Genomic DNA, 23,459 nt, shown 5'->3' with positions numbered 1-23,459 from the left:
AGCCGCGGCGAGGCGTCTCCGACTTCCTCGCCGCGACTTGCAGGGGGGGTCAGCGGCGACTTGCAGAGGACTTCTGCATAGAAGTCAATGCAAGTCGCCCCCGAAGTCGCCCCGAAGTAGTACAGGAACCTTTTTTCTGAGTCGGAGCGACTCGAGTCGCTCCTCTCAGAACGGTTCCATAGCACTGAATGGGGGCGACTTGCGGGAGCGAGGCGAGGCGAGCCGTGTCGCCTCGCCTCGCGTCGCAGTGTGAACCGGCCCTAACACAAACAAAACAAAAAATATATAATGTATGTATGTATAACATTTAGGTTCATATATATTTGGACCACAGTCACTCACCCAAAAATATTCAAGCTATAGTTGTATAATGGGTATTGGTCTGAAAATGCACATTCTCAAGTTGAATTTAAGGTTATGTACATCCAAATAGGAGGAATGGTTTAGGAATTACAGCTCTTAAAAATAGCCACCCCCCTTTTTTCAAGGGACCAAAAGTAATTGGACCATTGAATCAAAGGCTGTTTCGTGGCCAGGTGTGGGCCACGCTTTCGTTATTTCCTCATCAATTAAGTAGGTAAAAGGTCGGAGTTGATTCTAAGGGTTGTACTTGCATTGGGAATCTATTACTGTGAACCTACATCATGAGATCAAAGGAGCTGTCCATGCAAGTCATTGTAAGGCTTCCAAAACAAAACAAATCCATCAGAGAGGTAGCAGTAACATTAGGAATGGCCAAATCAATAGTTCGGTACATTCTTAGGAAAGAAGAACGCACTGCTGAGATCAGCAACATAAAAAGGCCTGGACGTCCACAGAAGACAACAGTGATGGACGATGGCAGGATCCTCTCTATGGTAAAGAAAAACACATACACAACATCCAGACAAGTGAAAGACACTCTCCAGGAGGTGGGCGTATCATTGTCAAAGTCTACAATCAAGAGAAGACTTCACAAGAGCAAATACAGAGGGTTCACCTCAAGGTACAAACCCTTCATAAACCTGAAGAATAGAAAAGCCAGATTAGACTTTGCCAAAAACATCTAAAAAAGCCAAACCAGTTCTGGAAAAGTATTCTTTGGACAGATGAAACTAAAATTAATCTGATGGGAAGAAAAAAGTGCAGAGAAGGCTTGGAACAGCTCATGATCCAAAGCACACAAAGTAATCTGTAAAATGTGGTGGAGGCAATGTGATGGCATTGGCATGCATGGCTTCCAGTGGCACTGAGGCATTGGTGTTTATTGATGATGTGACAGAAGCAGCCGGATGAATTCTGCAGTGTTTAGAGATATACTGTCAGCACAAATTAAGCCAAAATGTAGCATAGTTGGTTGGACAGCGCTTCACAGTACAGATGGAGAATGGTCCAAAACGCACTACAAAATCAACCCAGGCTTTTGATGGAAAAGAGGAATATTCTGCAATGTCAATCACCTGATCTGAACCAAATTGAGCATGCATTTCACTTGCTGAATGCAAAACTAAAGGCAAAAAGACCAACAAAGAAAGAACAACTGAAGACAGCTGCAGTTAGGCTCAATTCACATCTATGCATGTTGCTTTTTAGCATTTCTGCAGTGCTTTTTGCGGTGCTTGCCACGTTTTTGGACACGTGTTTTTATTGCAATTTGGTTTTTGCGAGAGAAAAAATAGCGTGGGGTCCCCCCCCCAGGTCCATACCAGGCCCTTGGGTCTAGTATGGTTTTCGAGGGGACCCCCAAACCAAAATTTAAAAAAAATGCCGTGGGGTCCCCCAAAATCCATACCAGACCCTTATCCGAGCATGGAGCTCTGCACCCCCCACCCCAAAGCACCTTTTCCCATGTTGATGGGGGCAAGGGCCTCTTCCCAACAACCCTTGCCCTGTGGTTGTCGGGGTCTGCGGGCGGGGGGGCTTATCGGAATCTGGAAGCCCCCTTTAACAAGGGGGCCCCCAGATCCCGGCCCTCCCCCTATGTGAATGAGTATGGGGTACATTGTTCCCCTACCCATTCACCTGGAAAAAAGTAGTGTAGTGTTAAAAATGACAGACATTTTTTGACAAGCCTTTTATTAGGCAGCTCCGGGGGTCTCTTCCGACTTCTCCGCTCTCTTCTCCAATTCTTTTTCCGCTGTCCGGTGCCTTCTGCCAGGTTCTTCTGCTCTTTTGCTAGCTCTTGCCCGGTCTTCTCTGTCGTCTTCTTCCCTTCTTCCAATGTTGACTCAATGCTCTCTCCCGCTGTAATGCCGTGTGCTCGGTGCGCAATGACTTATATAGGCATGGGGTCACGGGTGATGTCATCTGGTGACCCCCCCCTATGATGTCACATCCCGGGGCATGATGGGTCCGTGACGTCACAAGGGGCGTGGTCTCCGGGTGACGTAATCCGATTGCCACGGCCCCATCGTTATTTAAGAAATGTAGGACATCCGCGGCGACAGATCAGCGGGAAGCAGCATCGGAGAAGGGTCGACGGTGGGACCTGCGGAAGAGGAAGAAGAAAAGTGGAAGAAGACAGAAGAAGACCAGAGGATGAAGATGCGGGAGAAGATGGAGAAAGAAGCGGAGAAGAAGATTTTTAATAAAAGACTTGTCAAAAACTCTCTACTGTAATTTTTAACAGTACACTACTTGTTTTCCAGGTGAATGGGTAGGGGTACAATGTACCCCATACTCATTCACATGGGGGGGACTGGGACCTAACAACCCCCTTGTTAAATGGGGCTTCCAGATTCCGATCAGCCCCCCGCCCACAGACACCGACAACCCCTGGGCAAGAGTTGTCGGAGAAGAGGCCCTTGTCCCCATCAACATGGGGGCCAGTTGCTTTGGGGTGGGGGGCACAGAGCCCCTGGTGCCCCAAAGCACCCATCCCCCCATGTTGAGGGCATGCGGCCTGGTATGATTCAGCAGGGGGGTGGCATTCGCTCACTCGTCCCCTCCCTTTCCTGACCTGCATGCTCGGATAAGGGTCTGGTATGGCGTGGGGGTCCCATCCGAATTCATACTAGACCCATGGGCTTGGTATGGACCGGGGGACCCCACGCAGTTTTTTTTACATTCAGCGGGAAGCCAGGACTCATCGGTTGTTAAGGACGTGGCGGCTGGCTTCCCGGCCCACTTCTTAGCAACCAGCTATATACAGTGTAAAAAATTTTTTTTAGGGGGCGCATGCGCGGCGCGCACGAGATAGGACACACAGGCTGAGAGCTCCGTGAAGCGCGGAGACTACAAGCACTTCCCCGGGGCTTCTAGCACAGATTTTTGGCCCGATTTCACTCCGCACCCCTGGCAGGACACTCAGCGCATGCCGGGACCTAAACATCGCCGTAGCACACCGGCTCAGAAATCCCTGACGACCTATCTGCTACGAGCGCGGGAACAGAGCAGGATGGCTCAAGATGGCGCCCATGCGAAGCAGGCACAGACTCCTCCACGGGCTGCGGCGAACTCCCCAGCCCACTCCCTGGTGGAAAGTGAGTACTCTTTACACTTGACTAAAGCTGATCTTGATGAGAGCCTTACAATGATGTATGACAAGCTGGCGCAGAAATTTCAGTCGGAGCTGCACAAGTCTACCAATACTCTCTCTCTGGAGATTGCGACCCTGGGCTCCCGAACGGATTTGCTGGAGACTAAGCACGACGAACTTTCTTTGGCCTGCACAGACCTTCGTAAAGACCACGAAGTCTTATCAGAAACGGTTTCCCAGCTCCAAGCGCACATTGAAGATTTGGACAATAGGAACAGAGCAATAATCTTATGGTGCGAGGGGTCCCCGAGTCAGTGACGGACCTTTTGTCTACGGTCCAAAAGCTGTTCCACTCGTTGCTCCCTGAGGCTCCGCTTACGGCCTTCGCCTGTGACAGGATCCACAGAGCCCTGCGCCCCCCCCACCCCCGAGAAACCCCCAAGAGACATAGTTCTGTGCCTAAAGGACTTCCTGGTAAAAGAGGATGTGCTGCGTGCTTCGAGGAATACCCCGAATTTGCGTCTAGAGAATGCACCCATACAAATCTACCCAGATATCTCTCCAACCACGTTGGATAAACGTAGAAGAATGAAAGAGGTCACCACAGTACTACAGTCTGCAAGGATCCGCTACAGATGGGGATTCCCATTTAAGTTGCAAGTCCCGCATAACGGCACGACTTACACTGTGCACACTCCCGCCGAGGGAAAGGAGCTCCTAGTCAAGCTGGGCCTTTTAGACGCTGCCGCCTTACCACAACTGCCATCAACTCCACGCCACTCCGCCATCTGGGCCACCCCTCCCCCCAGAAGGGACCGCCGAACCTGACAACTTGTCCGACCCTTGGTGGCTCTCTACATGGTCTCTCCCGGCATGCTAGACGCTGCGGACAGTCTCCGGCTTGGAAGTCGCTTCTCTGCTCCACACACTGGCCTGCCCCCCTGTCTCCATTCCCGCTGAGCCCGGCGGGTTCCCCCAGGACTCTACGCTGCCCAGGATGCTGGACTGTTGGCGGGTTTTATCGCCTAGATCCTTCATTGCGAGGATACGCTGCTGGACTCGCGGGATTGGAGGTTTGGACCATTTGGTCCAGGTTATTTTTTTCTTTGGGTAGAGGGGAGCCTTTCTCCCCCCACCCCCCATAACTGTATAGTGTCGCTTTTAGGCACGTTTTTCAGGTTTCTAAAGTACTTTCACTTGCTGATCTTTCTGAGTTTCAGTTTTTGTTTTATTTTTTTCTCTACTGCCTTGATGCCATTTTTCTTTTATTTTTCTACCCATGCTATTAATTTTGCACTCTTAATGATTGTTAGCGATGATGTTGCTGCTCTCCGCTCTATTACTGATGCTGTCTTCTCTGGTGTTACATTGTTGATGTTGTATATGGGCGCCCCTCTTAGACTGAGCTCCCCTCATCCTGTAAACTTTTTTCTATTGATGCCTCATGGGTCTTAAAATTATAACTCACAATGCCAAGGGATTTAATTCCCCCCAAAAGAGGAGGAAGGCCTTTAGGTCTTACAAGTCCTTAGGGGCGGAGATCCTCCTCTTACAGGAGACTCACTTCTCCGCTAATAACCATCCCTCCTATTTTGACAAATCCTACAAACAATGTTTTTACTCGACTTATGAGTCCAGGACCAGAGGGGCGGCCATATTTATAAAAAACACAGTATTGTTCCAGGTTCAACAGTCTTATATCGACCCACTTAGTAGGTTTGTTATAGTTCAGGGCTCTATACAGGGCAAGTCCCTGACCCTGGCCTCGGTGTATGCCCCTAACTCTGCACAGGCTACCTTTTTTAAGAGCTTTTTCCAAGTTCTGGAAAAATTTCACTCCTCTCACCTGTTCATTGGGGGGGATTTCAACCTGGTGGCTCATTTAAAGCTAGATAGGTCGAGTGATAGCCAGGCCAGTAACGCATTTCCCAGATCTCTTCTGACTGCACTAAAAGACCAACAGCTCTCTGACGTGTGGAGGGCGCATAATATAGGCTCCCGGGAATATACGTTTTTCTCCCACCCCCACGACACCTACTCGCGTTTGGACTACCTATTTTGCACTCCCATTTTGCTTGCGAACTCTACCTCCTCTAACATACATATTTGCCCCTGGTCGGACCATAACGTCGTTTCTTGCGATCTTTCCAATATAGGCCTTCCCTATGCTGACCGTTCCTGGCGCATTAATGACTCTCTCCTTACGGACCCTGTCGTACGCGAGCAATTGGCCGAATGCCTTGCGGAATACTTTAGACTAAACGACATTGAGGACATTGCCCCTACTACCCTCTGGACAGCCCATAAGACGGTTATGAGGGGACACCTGATAGAGATCTCTACGACCAGAAAAAGACAAAAAGCGCTTGAAGCCCGACAGCTCACCTTAGACCTCCATAAACTTTACCATCAACATAGCCATTCCCCATCCCAGGATGTGTTAATCCAGATTAATGACAAGCGGAGGACCCTGGACACTATTTTGTCAGAACACGCTGAAAAATCCCTTAGATGGGCCAAAGCTCGATTCCTCTTGAACAACAATGCTGCCTCTACGTCCTTTGCTAGGAAGCTCAAGCAGCACTCCCAGCCCACCCATGTATACAAATTAAGGAACAGGGATGGTAACCTTACCTCCCACCCTAGGGAGGTATTGCAAATTTTCACTTCCTTCTACCAACAGGTGTATGCGGCTCCTGGTTCCCCTCCCCGAGTCCCTCCACAGTCCTGGTTAGACCCCCTACGGCTCCCCTGCCTATCCCCTGAACAACTACTGACCCTAAATGCCCCTTGCACGATGGAAGAGGTGGCCTCGGTCATCTCTTCCCTCAAGCCTGCTAAAACCCCTGGTCCTGACGGTTTGTCGCGACCTACTATAAGAAATTTGCGGATTCCCTACTCCCTAAACTGACCAAGCTCTATAACTTTATCTTAAGGGGGCAGCATTTTCCAGAGGAGATGCTCCTGGCTAGCCTGTCACTCATCCCAAAGCCAGGGAAGGACCTCACCCAACCTCAAAATTTTAGACCTATCTCTGTTATCAACAATGATTTAAAAATTTTTGGGAGAATTTTAGCAGATCGCCTAGCCTCGATCATCACCTCACTTGTCTCTCCGGAACAAACGGGCTTTATACCCTCGAGACAAATTACGGATAATATCCGTTTGGCCTCCAATATCATCCAAGATGCGAACGCTGGCTTCCGCGTGGTCCTGATGCTGAGTCTGGATATAAATAAGGCCTTTGACAGCGTTCTCTGGTCATACTTGGAGGATGTCTTGACTAAGTTTGGCTTTCAGGGGGAGTTTGTTCATGGCTTTCGGGCCCTGTACCATCACCCCCACACGAGCATTAGGATCCCGGGTGCTAGTTCTTCGTATTTCCCCCTGGGCCGGGGCACGAGGCAGGGGTGTCCCCTCTCCCCACTTTTATTTGCCCTGGCCATGGAGCCCCTGACGAGATCTATTTTAGATAACCCTAACATACGGGGATATATAAAAGGGGACCAGGAGTTTAAGGTCAGTCTATACGCGGATGATGTTCTTTTGTTCTTATCCGACCCCCTTATCTCCCTACCCAATCTATTCGCCTCCCTATCCTCTTTTCACAGCGCCTCTGGATTGGGGGTCAATCCGGCTAAATGCTCGGCCATGCCTATTCATCTCCCCTCTCCCCTTTTAGAATCCCTTAAGGACTCCTACAAATTCTCATAGAACCACAACTTTCTCCAATATTTAGGAATTAAGCTTACCCCGACACTCAAGCAGCTGTACTCCCTTAATTACCCACAGGCATTCTCATACATTAAATCCCTCCTTAACCAATGGTCCACCTATCATATTTCATTTTTAGGACGCATTCAAGCGGTAAAAATGTCCATTCTCCCGAAACTTCTATTTTTGTTTCGTTCCCTACCGATATATGTCCCCCGCTCCACCCTTCAGGAAGTCCAGGCACACTTACTTTCTTTCATCTGGCAAAAGAAAAAGCCCCGACTGAATCGCTCGCTATTATATAGACCCAGGCACTTGGGTGGTCTGGGGTGTCCGGACCTATGGAAATATTTTTTGGCCTCGCGACTGATACAGACTGCACAATGACATATGGATCCAGCCCCAATCCCATGGTTGCGCTTCGAGGGTGCCTCAATTGCCCTATATTATCTCCCAGGGATACTGTGGTCCAAAACTATATCCCATAAGGATATCTCCCCTCTGAACGGCATAGTGGGTCAGGCCCTCTACCTTTGGGCCCTTTATGGGCAGAAATTTCAACTTGGTTCCCCCTCTTGTCTTTGTTTATAGGGGAGCCTGGGTTCCCCCCGGCCTTCCGTTCTGAAACATCCTTTAATAGATGGACCGCACGAGGCCTTACGTGACTAGACTCCTTACTACTGAACTCCAACTTCTGCTCCTTTGCATATTTGCAACAAACTCATGATCTAGATAGGTCAGCCCACTATCAGTTTCTCCAGATAAGACACTTTTACTCCACTTTGTTCCAGGACCTGAGAGGGGCCGGGAAGACGACGTTTGAGGGGCTCTGTGGGGAGGAAGCCAGTGATATGGGCACCATCTCAGCTCTATACAGACATCTTAATGTGTTCAAATCGGCCCCTATGTCCGTGGCAATGTTGGGCTGGGAGGCGGAGGTGGCTCAAGAATTTTCTGTAGAGGACTGGGAGGTTATGGTTGACAATATGCACAAATGTACTCGCTCTGTTTCCATTAAGGAATCGGCCCTTAAGCTTCATACCAGGTGGTATTACTCCCCTGACCGTCTGCATAGGATGTTTCCTCTGGTATCGGCCTCCTGCTTTAGGGGATGTCAGAGTAGAGGCACGCTCCTTCACACTTTTTGGGAGTGTAAAGCCCTGGAACATATCTGGGCCAAATCCTCCATATTGGTTGAGAGGATCACTGGCGCCTCTATTTCGCTTTCGTACCAGATGTGTGTTCTCTACGCTGATATCCCAGGAGCCCCCCGTCCACAGCAGAGGCTGATCCATACTCTTTTTAGCGCCATTCAGTGGGCGATAGCGCTGCACTGGAAGAGCCCCTTGGTACCATGGTCACAGGTTATTCACCGCATGGAGTCCATTAGACTAATGGAGCGCATTCACCATACTCTCTTGGACTCCATGCCAGTATTTGATAGGAAGTGGAGTGGATGGACGGCCCTCCTCCTTATGTCCAGGCTGGAGGACCCATGACCCGCACGGGTGGTGGGTCTCAGGGCTGTGTTATAGGCAAAGAGGGTCCCCTCCCGCATTGGAGGAAGGGCTGGCAGGACGCTGGTTTTGGAGCCTTCGTAACACAGCTGACATCATGACCTGTTTGAACTGCTGAACTAGAGCATCGAAGGCATTCTATTCTTCTTCGGTTTTTCTTTTCTATCCTTTTGTTGGGTTTTCCTTTTCTTTGTTTCTTCTCATGTTGATTGTTTTATGACCCTATTTGCTCCCAGAGATGCCTCATGGAGGTCTTTTTGATGATGCCTCTGCACTCCACCGGGCCTGTAGTGTTCTTTTTGAAATAACATTTTTCTGCCTGTTGAATGGGTAAACTTGGGTGTTCCTCTATTAGGTCACCTACTACAGTATATCTATTGACCTTGTATCCATTAATGCTATGTTTGTATCTGGTATTCTCTGTGACAAATTGCCTGTACTTTTATAATAAAAACGTTTGAAAACGAAAAACATTTTTTAAAACGCACAATGCAAATCACGGTAAAAACGCGCTACTTGCATTTTGGATGTGGGTCCATTGAATTCTATTACATGCAAAATGCTGCATTTTGTGGTAAAAAAGTCCCCGACCCTTTCCAAAAACGCAGAGGCACAAAAATGCATTGATATGAGCATGTTGCATTGGAAACCAATTTTAAAGAATTTCCCTGCATTTCTGCAAAATGCAAAATGCATCAAAAACTGCATTAGTAGGAATCGAGCCTTATGCCGTGTACACACGACCGGACTTTCCGGCAGACTAGGTCCAACTGACTTTTCAGCGGAGTTCCAATGGACTTTCTGAACGGACTTGGCCACACACAATCGCACCAAAGTCCAACGCATTCGAACGCGATGACATACGACCAGACTAGAATAAGGAAGTTCATAGCCAGTAGCCAATAGCTGCCCTAGCATCGGTTTTCGTCCATCAGACTAGCGTACAGACGAACGGATTTTTCAACCGGACTCGAGTCCATTGGAAAAATTTTAAGCATGTTCTAAATCTAAAGTCCGTCCGATTTTTTTGACAGCAAAGGTCCGATGAAGCCCACACGTGGTCAAATTGTCCGACGGATTTGTTCCGTCGGACCTTTGCTGTGGTTTGTATACGGCATTAGAGCCTGGCAAAGCACCAAAATGGAGGAAACCCAGTCTTTGGTAATGTTCATGGTTTCCAGACTTCACGCAGTCATTGCCAGTAAAGGATTCTCAACAAAATATTAAACATTTTAATTTTATTTATGATTATATTCATTTATCCAATTACATTTGAGCCCCTGAAAATGGAGGGACTGTGTATAAAAATGGTTGCAGTTCCTAAAATTTGTACTTGATATTTATGCTCAACCCCTTGAATTAAAGCTGAAAGTCTGCACTTCAAATTCATTTGGATTGTTTCATTTTAGTTTTATTCTGTGGCATACAGAGCCAAAAGTATGAAAATTGTGCCTTTGTCCAAATATATATGGACCTAAATGTGTGTGTTTGTGTGTTTTTGTGTGTGTAAGTATATAAGTGTATGAGTGTGACGCTCATCCTGCAGTTCCCCTTCAGTGACCATTTCTCAGCAGCCCCACGCTGCACTCCATTTTTGGTTCATATCCCATCAGGACCTACATGGCTAAATACATAGCAAGCTCTTGATTTCTTTTTAATTCCTCTATAACAAGCATTATTACTATTTCTTTGCTCTAGCTTTCATTATTTTCTCCTGATTTCAGGAATCTCATCTCCTCTTCACTATTTTCACTATATGAACACCTTATTCACTCTGTTCACCTTGATAATATGCTCCATAATATACCTTTATACTGTGGTGATGGGTCTACTCTATATACATCAAGATTTTTCCATATACATGTTTTGGGGGACTGCGTGTGCGCTCCTGGTTCATGCTTGCGTCCTTTCCTCAGCTCCCATGCTGGACATATTTATCTGGCTGACCTCCGGCAGGTGGTATCGCATGGTCTCAGTATCAGTTCTTATGTGAGTACTTTCAGTTATGGCCATTTATCTGTTCATCATCATCCTTAATCCCTCCACCCCCCCCCCCCCCCCCAGTCTGTGGTTATATCAACCTATAATGGTGATTATTATCCCTTTTTTAGCATATAGATGCACACGCTCCTGATGAGTGGCTAGAAGTCCATGAAACGTCGTTGAGCTTATTTTGATACATCCACTTCATATTTATGATTCTAGATGGTTTTATTGCTTTACCACCCTGATATAATGTTATGTCTACTCCATTTGGGGGACTGTGATGTACAATATTTACTTTCTGTGTCATGTTGGTGACTATCCTCAATATCCTCAGTGCTATTTTGCATTTATATGGGTTGATCCATGCCCTATCTTTGGTCTAATAACGAATATAATTTTTTATATATGTATATGTTTTTTTCTGGCTCTACCCCGCGCACCTCATCTAAAGTCCCACCCCCCTCTTTTTTGCATAAGCAACCAGGGATGGAGGTGCAAAATTCCCAGTTGCGTCTCATTCAAAGTCCCACATACTGTATTCCCTTTTTTCTTTGATTCAGTGTTAGCATGGGGAACTGCATGTTGAGTGTATTGTACTGTTGCATATGTGAGTTTAGTGCCACTCATGGCCAGAGGCCAAACTACTTCACTGGCCCCCACACCAGAAAGATAGAGTCCCTTCACCTGTCAGTGGTACCTGTCCTGGCACTGACTACAGTCAGAGTCATTTTGAGGACAATAGTGTTGAACGGTAAAGAGGGGAGCAAATACTTTGCAGGCCCAGTCCTTAGGAGGGTTCTGCTCCTCAGTGGATCCTAAGATACGAACCTAGTCACTCAGTATTGTGTGCCAATGCGCAAAGCCACCCCATCTACAAAACCTCGGTCTCTGGCTACCACCGCTTCCTCTCCCAAGCTGGCTGCTCCTCCTTCCCATTGCTGTACACTTTTCATCACCCAGGGGGTTAATCTGACAGTGGACACATTATTTATTTCCTAGTTTATATATACAGTGCCTTGCAAAAGTATTCACCGCCACATCCTTCCCCCCCTTAGCTTTTTACCTATTTTGTTACATTACAGCCTTTAGTTCAGTGTTATTTAAATCTGAATTATATGTGATGGATTAGAACACACTAGTCTAGGTTGGTGAAGTAAAATTTGAAAAATATATACATAAAACTATTTTTCAGAAATAAAAAAATGATAATTGGCATGTGTATGTATTCACCCTCTTTGTTATTAAGCCCATAAAAAGCTCTGGTGCAACCAATTACCTTCAGAAGCCACATAATTAGTGATATTATGTCAGCCTGTGTGCAATCTAAGTGTCACATGATCTGTCGTTACATATACACACCTTTTTGAAAGGCCCCAGAGGCTGCAACACCTAAGCAAGAGGCACCACTAACCAAACACTGTCATAAAGACCAAGGAACTCTACAAACAAGTAAGGGACAATGTTGTTGAGAAGTACAAGTCAGGGTTAGGTTACAAAAAAAATATCCAAATCTTTGATTATCCCTAGGAGCACAATCAAATCTGTCATCACCAAATGGAAAGAGCATGGCACAACAGCAAACCTGGCAAGAGACGGCTGCACACCAAAACTCACGGACCAGGCAAGGAGGGCATTAATCAGAGAGGCAGCACAGAGACCTAAGGTAACCCTGGAGGAGCTGCAGAGTTCAACAGCAGAGACTGGAGTATCTGTACATAGGATGACAATAAGCCGTACGCTCTATAGAGTTGGGCTTTATGGCAGAGTGGCCAGAAGAAAGCCATTACGTGAAGCAAAAAACTAAATGACAAGTTTTGTTTGCGAAAAGGCATGTGGGAGACTCCCAAAATGTATGGAGGAAGGTGCTCCGGTCTGAAACTAAAATTAAACTTTTTGACATCAAAGAAAACGCTATGTCTGGGGCAAACCCAACACATCACATCACCCAAAGAACATCATCCCCACAGTGAAACGGCGGTGACAGCATCCTGCTGTGGGGATGTTTTTCAGCAGTCGGGACTGGGAAACTGGTCAGAGTTGAGGGAAAGATGGATGGTGCTAAATACAGGGATATTCTTGAGCAAAACCTGTACCACTGTGTGATTTGAGGCTAGGACGGAGGTTCACCTTCCAGCAGGACAATAACCCCAAACACACTGCTAAAGCAACACTTGAGTGGTTTAAGGGGAAACATGTAAATGTGTTGGAATGGCCTAGTCAAACCCCAAACCTTAATCCAATAGAAAATCTGCAGTCAGACTTATATTGCTGTTCACAAGCGCAAACCATCCAACTTGAAGGAGCTGGAGCAGTTTTGCGAGGAGGAATGGGCAAAAATCCCAGTGGTAAGATGTAGCAAGTTCAGAGAGACTTATCCAAAGCGACTTGGAGATGTGATAGCTGCAAAAAGTGGCTCTACAAACTATTGACTTTAGGGGGGTGAATAGTTATGCACATTGACTTTTTCTGTTATTACTTTTGCAAGGCACTGTACACTGAAGCACACTCTTTCTCTCTCTCTCCATTAGAAATCAGACCAGACATCGCTCTTAACCAGAATTTCCTTTACTGAAGCAATGCAGTTGTACATTCATTTCTTTAGTAGTTTCCATAGGAACACAAGGTGCAACATTCTGAAGAAACATAGGTTTAATTCTCCCTTGAAAAAAGTACTGGGTCTGTGGTGTGCATACCTTTTTGTGCTTGATCCCAATAACAGTTATTAAAGTTTTACTCATTTTAGTTCAGAGATTTTTGTTCAGATTCAGGTTTTCGCTATCGGGTTATCCCTGCTCCTGGTACAACTACTACATTTCCACGTGTATGGTCTCTCTACCGACTCGCCAAAGAACCACTAGGCCCCACCCCCTCATGCATATATACCCTCAAAGGAAGTGACAAATGCAGGAGGAAGGCACACCATTAATCCTTAACAATGAAACATAATTCTAAAATGACTCTTTCAAAGAACATTTAGGGACAAGTGCTACAAGTGCTTTAATAAGGTTTTCTAGTAAACAGAGAAACTGTTCTAAAGTTAGACATTTCACTTAAGGATAACTAAAGGCTCAATTTTAAAAAACAAAAATCAAAAACAAACATGTCATGCTTATCTCCTCTGTGCAGTTGGTTATTTACAAAGTGGCCCTGATCCTCTTCTTCTGGGGTCCCTCAGTGGCGCTCCTGGCTCCTCCTCTTCTCCAGTGCCCCGTCAGAGAAGCACTCTTCCTCAGTGTATCCATGCAGGCGTGCTCCTGTGTCCTGCTGCTGCATCCATTGGCACAGACAGCAGGACTCAGCTTCGCCCTGGCTCCCACGTCATTGGATTTGATTGACAGCAGCGGGAGCCAATGGCTGTGCTGCTATCAATCTATCCAATTAAGACCCAAGACACCGGCTGGAGCTCAGGAATGATCGGGCTCAGGTAAGTAAAAGGAGGGCTCTGGTGGGCTCGTGCATCACAAGAGGTTTTTCACCTCAATGGTGAAAAACCACGGGGGTTTACAACCCCTTTAATTTTAAACACTTACAGGGTCATCTGGAGGGCAGTAGAAACGTACTTCATGAACCCTGGGCTCTAAAAATTACTCTCTCTCTGTTGCCTATGCAACCTGTAAGAAACCCCTAAGCACTGCCTGTTATAGAGTATATGATCAACTGATGGGTATTCGTCATTGGCTTGCGACGGCGCCGCCGTGGTTACCATGGCGACGGCGCTGATCGAATAAATAGCTCCGTACACACCACACTCCCATTACCCTTTGAAAAAGTCATGTGATCGTGACGCAACGAGTCAGGGAAGGAGCTGTGGTGTTGCACTTGTCACTTCCGGTCGCGGCCGAGACCGGAAGTTCGGATCGTAATACATCTATTCGTTGTTGTCTACTTAAATGTAAGTTGCTACTTTTCGCTATTAAAACGTTAAATCTGTATACTACACATGAGAGCCCCCCTGTCCTTTTGTTCTATACTATATGTATCGTACACCTTAACGGAAGAGAGGTGAAGAACTTGGGAAAGAAAGATTCAGCTGGATACTAGCCGCTGGACGAATGTGGATGGATTAGCTTTGGCTTATAAATTGTGCTTCTATATCAAGTATTTGAGGTGAGAGGCTGGGGGAAACAGGTGGTGCACTGGCTTGGCACTGAATTGAATCACTGGATTGGCATACACTTTGGAAGTCACCTTTGTGCATGGACTTTGTTTATTGTTCACGAAGCATTTGCATGAACTGGAATTAATGAGCATTAATCATTTACTAATTTTTTATTTTTTATTTTTTTTTATTATTTTTTGGTTTTGTAAATTTTTTTTTTTGCACATTTTTTAATGTCCTTGGATTTTATATTTTTTTGGCATGTATATATTATGTAAGCACATCTAATATCGCAGTAATTATTTTAGTTGCATCCATTGAATCGCACAGTTTGCACTTTGTGAGGTGATTTACACTTGTTGCACTTTATATATTTTTTAGTTCATTATTTATTGTAAAAGTTTTTGTGGTTAGCGCCGCAATTTATTCATTTTTTATTGTATCACTATTAGTGCCGAGATCACTATTTTTGCAGGCTGCTTCCACACATTAATATTATTTCATATTTTTTTTTTCTTTACACATTGATTAGCAAGGTGAAGCGCACTAGTACCCTCCAATTATATTTTTACACCATCTCGTTTTCCTAGTGCAGCACACCATGGAAGTATTTAATTTTTTAAATAGTAGAACCTTAAATGTAGATGAATTTTTTGAAAAACAAGAAGTTAACAATATAGGGTCTATTGAAAATTCATTTAGAAAAATGGGACATTTGATGGAAAAGAAAATTAATGCATGGTGGGACATTGTGACCCATGAAAAATATATTAAAGAAAAAATAGTCCCAAGGAGGCTTAGATGGGATGTTCCCATGAATGATGGCCTAACCGATAAAGAATCCGTAGATGAATGGTTCCACTTCTTTAATGATAAAGGTCTAGAGTTGCTGAATTTTTTAATAAAACGTAAACAGAAAAAGATTAGGCTAATAGAGAAAATGGTGGGAGACATTAGAACTAATCTTGAGCCACTGAAGGATCTCCCAGAGTTTATTGCATTATCAAAACAATTGAATAATGACCTAGAACAAAAGGATAAGGAAACAGCTGCAAGAAAAAAGAGAAAATACCAGAGGGATATAAAGGATTTTAATGATGACTTGGTATTTAAATGGCAGAAAAAAGTAGAAGAACCTGTCATTAACTCTAATAGCAGCTCTCCGATCAAAGAAGAAACGAAAATAAACAAAATAGAAGAATTGGTTCCTCCACAAACCTCCCAAATCAGATATGCCACACCGATGAAAAGGTATGGCTGGAATGGGAATCGAAAAAATTGGAAGAAGCCTTTCTGGAAAAGGAATGGATACAATAACAACAACTTTAAAGACAATAACTTTAAAGGGAAATCTTATAGATCTCCCTATTACGCGAGAAGATCGCCTTCTCCCCCAAGGAGGTATCATGAGGGAAATCACACTAGATACCAATATGCAAATCAAAAAAGAAGGGAAGAAACACGTGGATATACACCCCATTATGATAGAAGAGACAGATCTCCCCAAAATTACTATCATCAATATACAAGACGAAGAGAAAGATCTCCTCAAAAGGAGCACTATGCAGTGCCTGTTCACAATAGATATGAACAATTGAGCAAATACAATGATGAAAGACGCTATGAAGACAGTAGGACTCCCACACGTCAATACCATCAGTCTGAAAGATATAATTATGAAAAGACCCCGTACCATTTTTTAGACCAACGTCGGTGGGATCCCCCTCGATATCACGATCAAAATGTGACTCCATGGAGACCAGATCGGTACTCCCCGATATCCAGGGAAAACAGGAGCCCCAGGAAACAAGAACATCAGAAAAATCAGGAAAAAGAAGTCCTTCAAGTGAACAAAACTCCCAGAAGATCTCCAGAAAAACAGGACAGAAGAAACGGCAAAAACGAAAAACGAGAAGAGGCTGTAGATCCGGAGTCAAAAAACAAAAGAAAAAGAGAACGATAGGAGAGGGTATCATTAATCTTAGTGGAGCCGTTTTGACAAAAGAAGAAATTAAAGTATTGGATAAGGGGTTAAAATTTGCTCCAAAAAGAAATTGGAGCAGGTTTAACACTTATGTAGATATCAATAAATTTATCAGGAGCATGAATATAAAGAAATACATGCTGACTGACTCAGGAATTGGAAGAGGAATAAAACTTCCAGAACAGAACGGCACACAATATACTAATTTACGAAACAAATCCCTTTTCAATCCACCAGTGGTAAATGATGGGCATATCGAAGTATTCAAGAGAATGGTTCTAAATGATATACAAGAATTGAAAATCAAGAAAGCTTATGATTCTGTGGACATTCGGAAAGGTATAAAACAACTTGAATCCAGAAAGGACATTGTTATAAGACAAGCTGATAAGGGTGGAGCTATCGTGATACAGTCCAAAGATGACTATAATGAAGAACTATATAGACAGTTAGGAGATGAAACCACATACTTAAAGTTACTTAATAACCCCACCCTACGATACAAAAAGGATTTGTCCAAAATTATACAGAAAGGCCTTGATAAAGGGCTATTAAATAAGAAAGAAGCTAAATACTTAGTGCCCAATATTTGTAGGGTGCCTGTCATTTACACCATTCCTAAGATACATAAAAACGAGACAAAACCGCCCGGTAGGCCCATAGTGAATGGTATTAATTCGGTCTGCTCCAGACTAGGAGAATATATTGATTTCTTTCTACAGCCCATTGTAAAGGAGACCAAATCGTTTTTAAGAGACACGAAACACCTTATTCAATTATTAAATGAAATTAGATTAGATAATGGCCCTATTTATTTAGTTACTGCCGATGTAAATTCTCTATATACCATCATTAACCATGAGGAGGCAATAGAAGCCACTAAATGGGGTCTAAGAAATTTTAGTAATCTTAAATGCAAACAAAGAAAATTTATTACTGATTGCTTGCGTTTTGGATTGGAGTCAAACTACTTTTGGTTTAACAATTGCTATTTTAAACAAATATGCGGTATCGCTATGGGAGCAAAATACGCACCGAGCGTAGCCAATTTATATATGGCCCAGTGGGAGGAGGAAACGTTGTACAGAAATCTGCCTAAACAAGTCACACTATATAAAAGATATATAGATGATATCATTCTAATCTGGTCAGGTGATAGAGAGAGCCTTAATGATTTTTGTTTTAATCTAAATACGAATGAGAAAAATATTAGACTAACATGGGAGATCAGTGAAGAGAAAGTTAATTTTTTAGATTTGGTGATTGAGAAAGAAGAAAACAAAATAAATACTTGTACCCATTTTAAAACAGTGGACAGAAATAGTTATTTACCCATGGATAGTTGCCATCATCGCAGATGGCTGGATAATATACCTAGGGGACAGATGATTAGGTTAAGACGGAACTGCACCAATGAATCAATGTTCCTTACACAGGCAAAATTAATTGGGGATAGATTTATCCAGAAGGGGTATCACACGGACTTTATTGAGGACCAAATAAAAAGTGTGGCACTACTGGATAGACAAAAACTAATACAAGATAATGTCACCAAATCAGAAAAACAAGATTTAATACCCATTGTCATGGACTATAATATCCGGTATAAACAAATAGAAAAAATCATAAGAAAACATTGGGAGATTATTAGAATGGATCGACATCTCCGAAATATCCTACCTGAAATGCCCAAGTTTGTATATAGGAGATCTCCTACGTTGAGGGACAATTTGGCAAAAAATGTCCTTGATCCCCCCAAAAAGCCTTTTTCTTTCTTTGAAGGTAAAGGTTTTTATCCATGCAAAAGGTGTTACGCATGTAGGCATGTAAATGAAAAACAAAAAAAGAAATCATTCATATCTACAGTAACACAAAAAGAATATAAGATAGACGACTTAATCACCTGTTATAGTGAAGGGGTAATCTATGTTTTGGAATGTCCATGTCGCATTCAATATGTGGGAAGGACAAAAAGACAGCTATGGAAAAGACTCAGAGAACACGTCCAGAACATTAAAAAAGGTTTCGACAAACATAGCTTGTCTAGACACTATGCTAAGTTTCACCAAAAAGACCCCTCATCACTAATCATATGTGGCATTCAGAAGTATAAACCACATTGGAGGGGCGACAATAAGGTCATCAAAATCAGTCAGGCTGAATCCCGCTGGATACACGAACTCCGCACGTTGACTCCTTTAGGCCACAATGTTGAGTTTGATCTCAATTGTTTTATTTCAAATTTTTAACAATTATTTCTTCCTTCGATTTTAGTTTTTGTATTATATATTCAATTTTTATACACCCCTTTTTTTTTTTTATATTTTTTAGTATTAAATATTTTTTTGGTTTTAATATTTGTAGATGATACTGTATGGCTTCATTCATACTTTAGCTCTGGGTATTTTTTCCTATAATATATGCAAGGAGACACCCACTAATGTGATGATAGTAATAGAGAGGAAAAATGGGGTAGTGCTTCCGAGTTACACCTCTTTTGATAACCTTTTTTGATAATATTTTTTAATTATATTTGATTTTTTAATTATATTTTATTTTATTATATATTAAAGGAGAATTATCTTAGATTTCTTAAAAAACTTTTTTGTATATACATTGTTTTTAGCAATTTTTATCTAATTGTCTATATAGATTTGAATCTATTCATGTAGAATTATATAAAAAGTGAAATTCGCGATTTTACCACAAGATGTCACTCTCCATTTAATAGCATATGTGAGAAGATACGATTTATACATTTACCACTTGATGTCAGTTTTTAATTTTTAAATGTGATATTTATTAATCTAGAATGTCTAGGGTATTGATATATTTATTTTGTTGCAATGTCGAATATATGTTTTTTTAGATAAAGACACTACTAGAATCTATTAGCATTGAGATGGGTATTCGTCATTGGCTTGCGACGGCGCCGCCGTGGTTACCATGGCGACGGCGCTGATCGAATAAATAGCTCCGTACACACCACACTCCCATTACCCTTTGAAAAAGTCATGTGATCGTGACGCAACGCGTCAGGGAAGGAGCTGTGGTGTTGCACTTGTCACTTCCGGTCGCGGCCGAGACCGGAAGTTCGGATCGTAATACATCTATTCGTTGTTGTCTACTTAAATGTAAGTTGCTACTTTTCGCTATTAAAACGTTAAATCTGTATACTACACATGAGAGCCCCCCTGTCCTTTTGTTCTATACTATATGTATCGTACACCTTAACGGATGAGAGGTGAAGAACTTGGGAAAGAAAGATTCAGCTGGATACTAGCCGCTGGACGAATGTGGATGGATTAGCTTTGGCTTATAAATTGTGCTTCTATATCAAGTATTTGAGGTGAGAGGCTGGGGGAAACAGGTGGTGCACTGGCTTGGCACTGAATTGAATCACTGGATTGGCATACACTTTGGAAGTCACCTTTGTGCATGGACTTTGTTTATTGTTCACGAAGCATTTGCATGAACTGGAATTAATGAGCATTAATCATTTACTAATTTTTTTTTATTTTTATTTTTTTATTTTTTTTGGTTTTGTAAATTTTTTTTTTTGCACATTTTTTAATGTCCTTGGATTTTATATTTTTTTGGCATGTATATATTATGTAAGCACATCTAATATCGCAGTAATTATTTTAGTTGCATCCATTGAATCGCACAGTTTGCACTTTGTGAGGTGATTTACACTTGCTGCACTTTATATATTTTTTAGTTCATTATTTATTGTAAAAGTTTTTGTGGTTAGCGCCGCAATTTATTCATTTTTTATTGTATCACTATTAGTGCCGAGATCACTATTTTTGCAGGCTGCTTCCACACATTAATATTATTTCATATTTTTTTTTTCTTTACACATTGATTAGCAAGGTGAAGCGCACTAGTACCCTCCAATTATATGATCAACTGTAACTCCATTTTGTCTTTTGTCTTCCATTTTACAGTTCTTGTAAGTGTTGAACTTTAACCACTTCCCGACCGCCGCACGACGATGTACGTCGACAGCATGGCACGGGCAGGCATATGGGCGTACATGTACGTCCCTGCCTTCCCGCGGGGCGGGGGCCCGATCGGGCCCCTGCCCGGTGCCTGCGGCGGTCGGTATCCGTGCAGGAGCGATCGGTGATGAGGAGGCGGCCATTCATTCATGGCCACCCCCTCGCGATCGCTCCTGACGAATGGGAGTGAAGCATTGCATCACTTCCTCTCCTGTAATGTAAACACAGGAGAGGAAGTGATGTAATCTCTCCTCCGTGTCGGTATTTTTCGTTCCGGCACCGAGGAGAGAGCATCGGTGAGTTGCACAAGCACTACACTACACAGTAGAACATGCCAGGCACACTCACACCCCCCCTTTACCCCCCGATCACCCCCCCCCCAATTACCCCTGCCCCCCCAGTCACAGTGACACCAATGCATTTTTTTTTTTTTGCATTGGTGTCATTTGTGACTGTAATAACTGTTAGGGCAGTTAGGGTTAGCCCCCTTTAGTTCTAATGTACCCCCCTAACCCCCCCAATAAAGGTTTAACCCCGTGATCACCCCCCGTCGCCAGTGTCACTAAGGCTGGGTTCACATTGCAGCGGTTTATGAGAACGGATGTGATTCGCACCGCACTGCAGTGCAAATCACATCCGATCTCTGCGATTCGAGTTCAGCCATTCGCCGCACCCGCCGCAAATTCGCACGGGACCCTTTTTTTGGTCCGCAGCAGAATCGGATCGCATGGGTGTTCACACCATGCGATCCGAGTTTGTAGATCGCACTGCGATATGCGAACTGATCTGGGGGTGTCATTAACATTTCACTGACACTCCTAGCAGTTCGCATAGGGCAGTGTGAACTGCCGCCGGGAGGCATGCGATGCGGGAACCCGCCGCGGATTCGTGGCGTTCCCGCATCACTCCAGTGTGAACCCAGCCTAATAAGCGATCATTTTTCTGATCGCTGTATTAGTGTCACAGGTGACGCTAGTTAGGCAGGTAGGTATTTAGGTTCGCCACAGTTTTTTATAACGCCAGGGACCCCCATATACTACCGCATAAAGCCCCCTGATTGCCCCCTAGTTAACCCTTTCACCAGTGATCACCATATAACTGTTACAGGTGACGCTGGTTGGTTAGTTATTTTTTTATAGTTTCAGGGCACCCGCCATTTATTACCTAATAAAGGTTTAACCCCCTGATCACACGGCGGGTGTCATTTGTGACTGTAATAACTGTTAGGGCAGTTAGGGTTAGCCCCCTTTAGTTCTAAGGTACCCCCCTAACCCCCCCAATAAAGGTTTAACCCCGTGATCACCCCCCGTCGCCAGTCTCACTAAGGCTGGGTTCGCATTGCAGCGGTTTATGAGAACGGATGTGATTCGCACCGCACTGCAGTGCAAATCACATCCGATCTCTGTGCGATTCGAGTTCAGCCATACAGATAGTATGGCTGAATTCGGGTTGCACCCGCCGCACCCGCCGCAAACTTGCACGGGACCCTTTTTTTGGTCCGCAGCAGAATCGGATCGCATGGGTGTTCACACCATGCGATCCGAGTTTGCAGATCGCACTGCGATATGCGAACTGATCTGGGGGTGTCATTAACATTTCACTGACACTCCCAGCAGTTCGCATAGGGCAGTGTGAACTGCCGCCGGGAGGCATGCGATGCGGGAACCCGCCGCGGATTCGTGGCGTTCCCGCATCGCTCCAGTGTGAACCCAGCCTAATAAGCGATCGTTTTTCTGATCGCTGTATTAGTGTCACAGGTGACGCTAGTTAGGCAGGTAGGTATTTAGGTTCGCTGCAGCTTTTTATAGCGCCAGGGACCCCCATATACTACCGCATAAAGCCCCCTGATTGCCCCCTAGTTAACCCTTTCACCAGTGATCACCATATAACTGTTACAGGTGACGCTGGTTGGTTAGTTATTTTTTTCAGGGCACCCGCCATTTATTACCTAGTCTCACTAGTGTACCCGTAAATTTAGGGGTGTCTACTTTCCAAAATGGGGTCATTTGGGGGGGGTTTGTGCCATCTTGGCATTTTATGGCCTTCAAAACTGTAACGCCCTTAGAAAGCCTGAAGGCGGTGCTTGGTTCTCGGGGCCCCGTACGCGGCTAGGCTCCCAAAAAGTCCCACATATGTGGTATCCCCATACTCAGGAGAAGCAGAATTTATTTTGGGGTGTCATTTCACATATGCCCATGGCATGCGTGAGCAATATATCATTTAGTGACAACTTTGTGTAAAAAAAAAAAAAAAAGTTTGTAATTTTCCCGCAACTTGTGGCAAAATATAAAATATTCCATGGACTCAACATGCCTCTCAGCAAATAGCTTGGGGTGTCTACTTTCTAAAATGGGGTCATTTGTGGGGGTTTTGTGCCATCTTGGCATTTTATGGCCTTCAAAACTGTAATAGGTAGTGAGAAGTGAAATCAAAAAATTACGCCCTTAGAAAGCCTGATGGCGGTGCTTGGTTTTCGGGGCCCCGTACGCGGCTAGGCTCCCAAAAAGTCCCACATATGTGGTATCCCCGTACTCAGGAGAAGCAGCAGAATTTATTTTGGGGTGTCATTTCACATATGCCCATAGCATGTGTGAGCAATATATCATTTAGTGACAACTTTGTGTAAAAAAAATAAAAAATAAAAAGTTTGTAATTTTCCCGCAACTTGTGGCAAAATATAAAATATTCCATGGACTCA

This window comes from Lithobates pipiens, unplaced genomic scaffold (genome assembly GCF_037356315.1).
Source record: "Lithobates pipiens isolate NorthernLeopardFrog02 unplaced genomic scaffold, aLitPip1_a1.2 Scaffold_8, whole genome shotgun sequence".
NCBI classification, from domain to species: domain Eukaryota; kingdom Metazoa; phylum Chordata; class Amphibia; order Anura; family Ranidae; genus Lithobates; species Lithobates pipiens.
The sequence above is the reverse complement of the archived record's forward strand: the minus strand, read 5'-3'. Positions refer to the sequence as shown.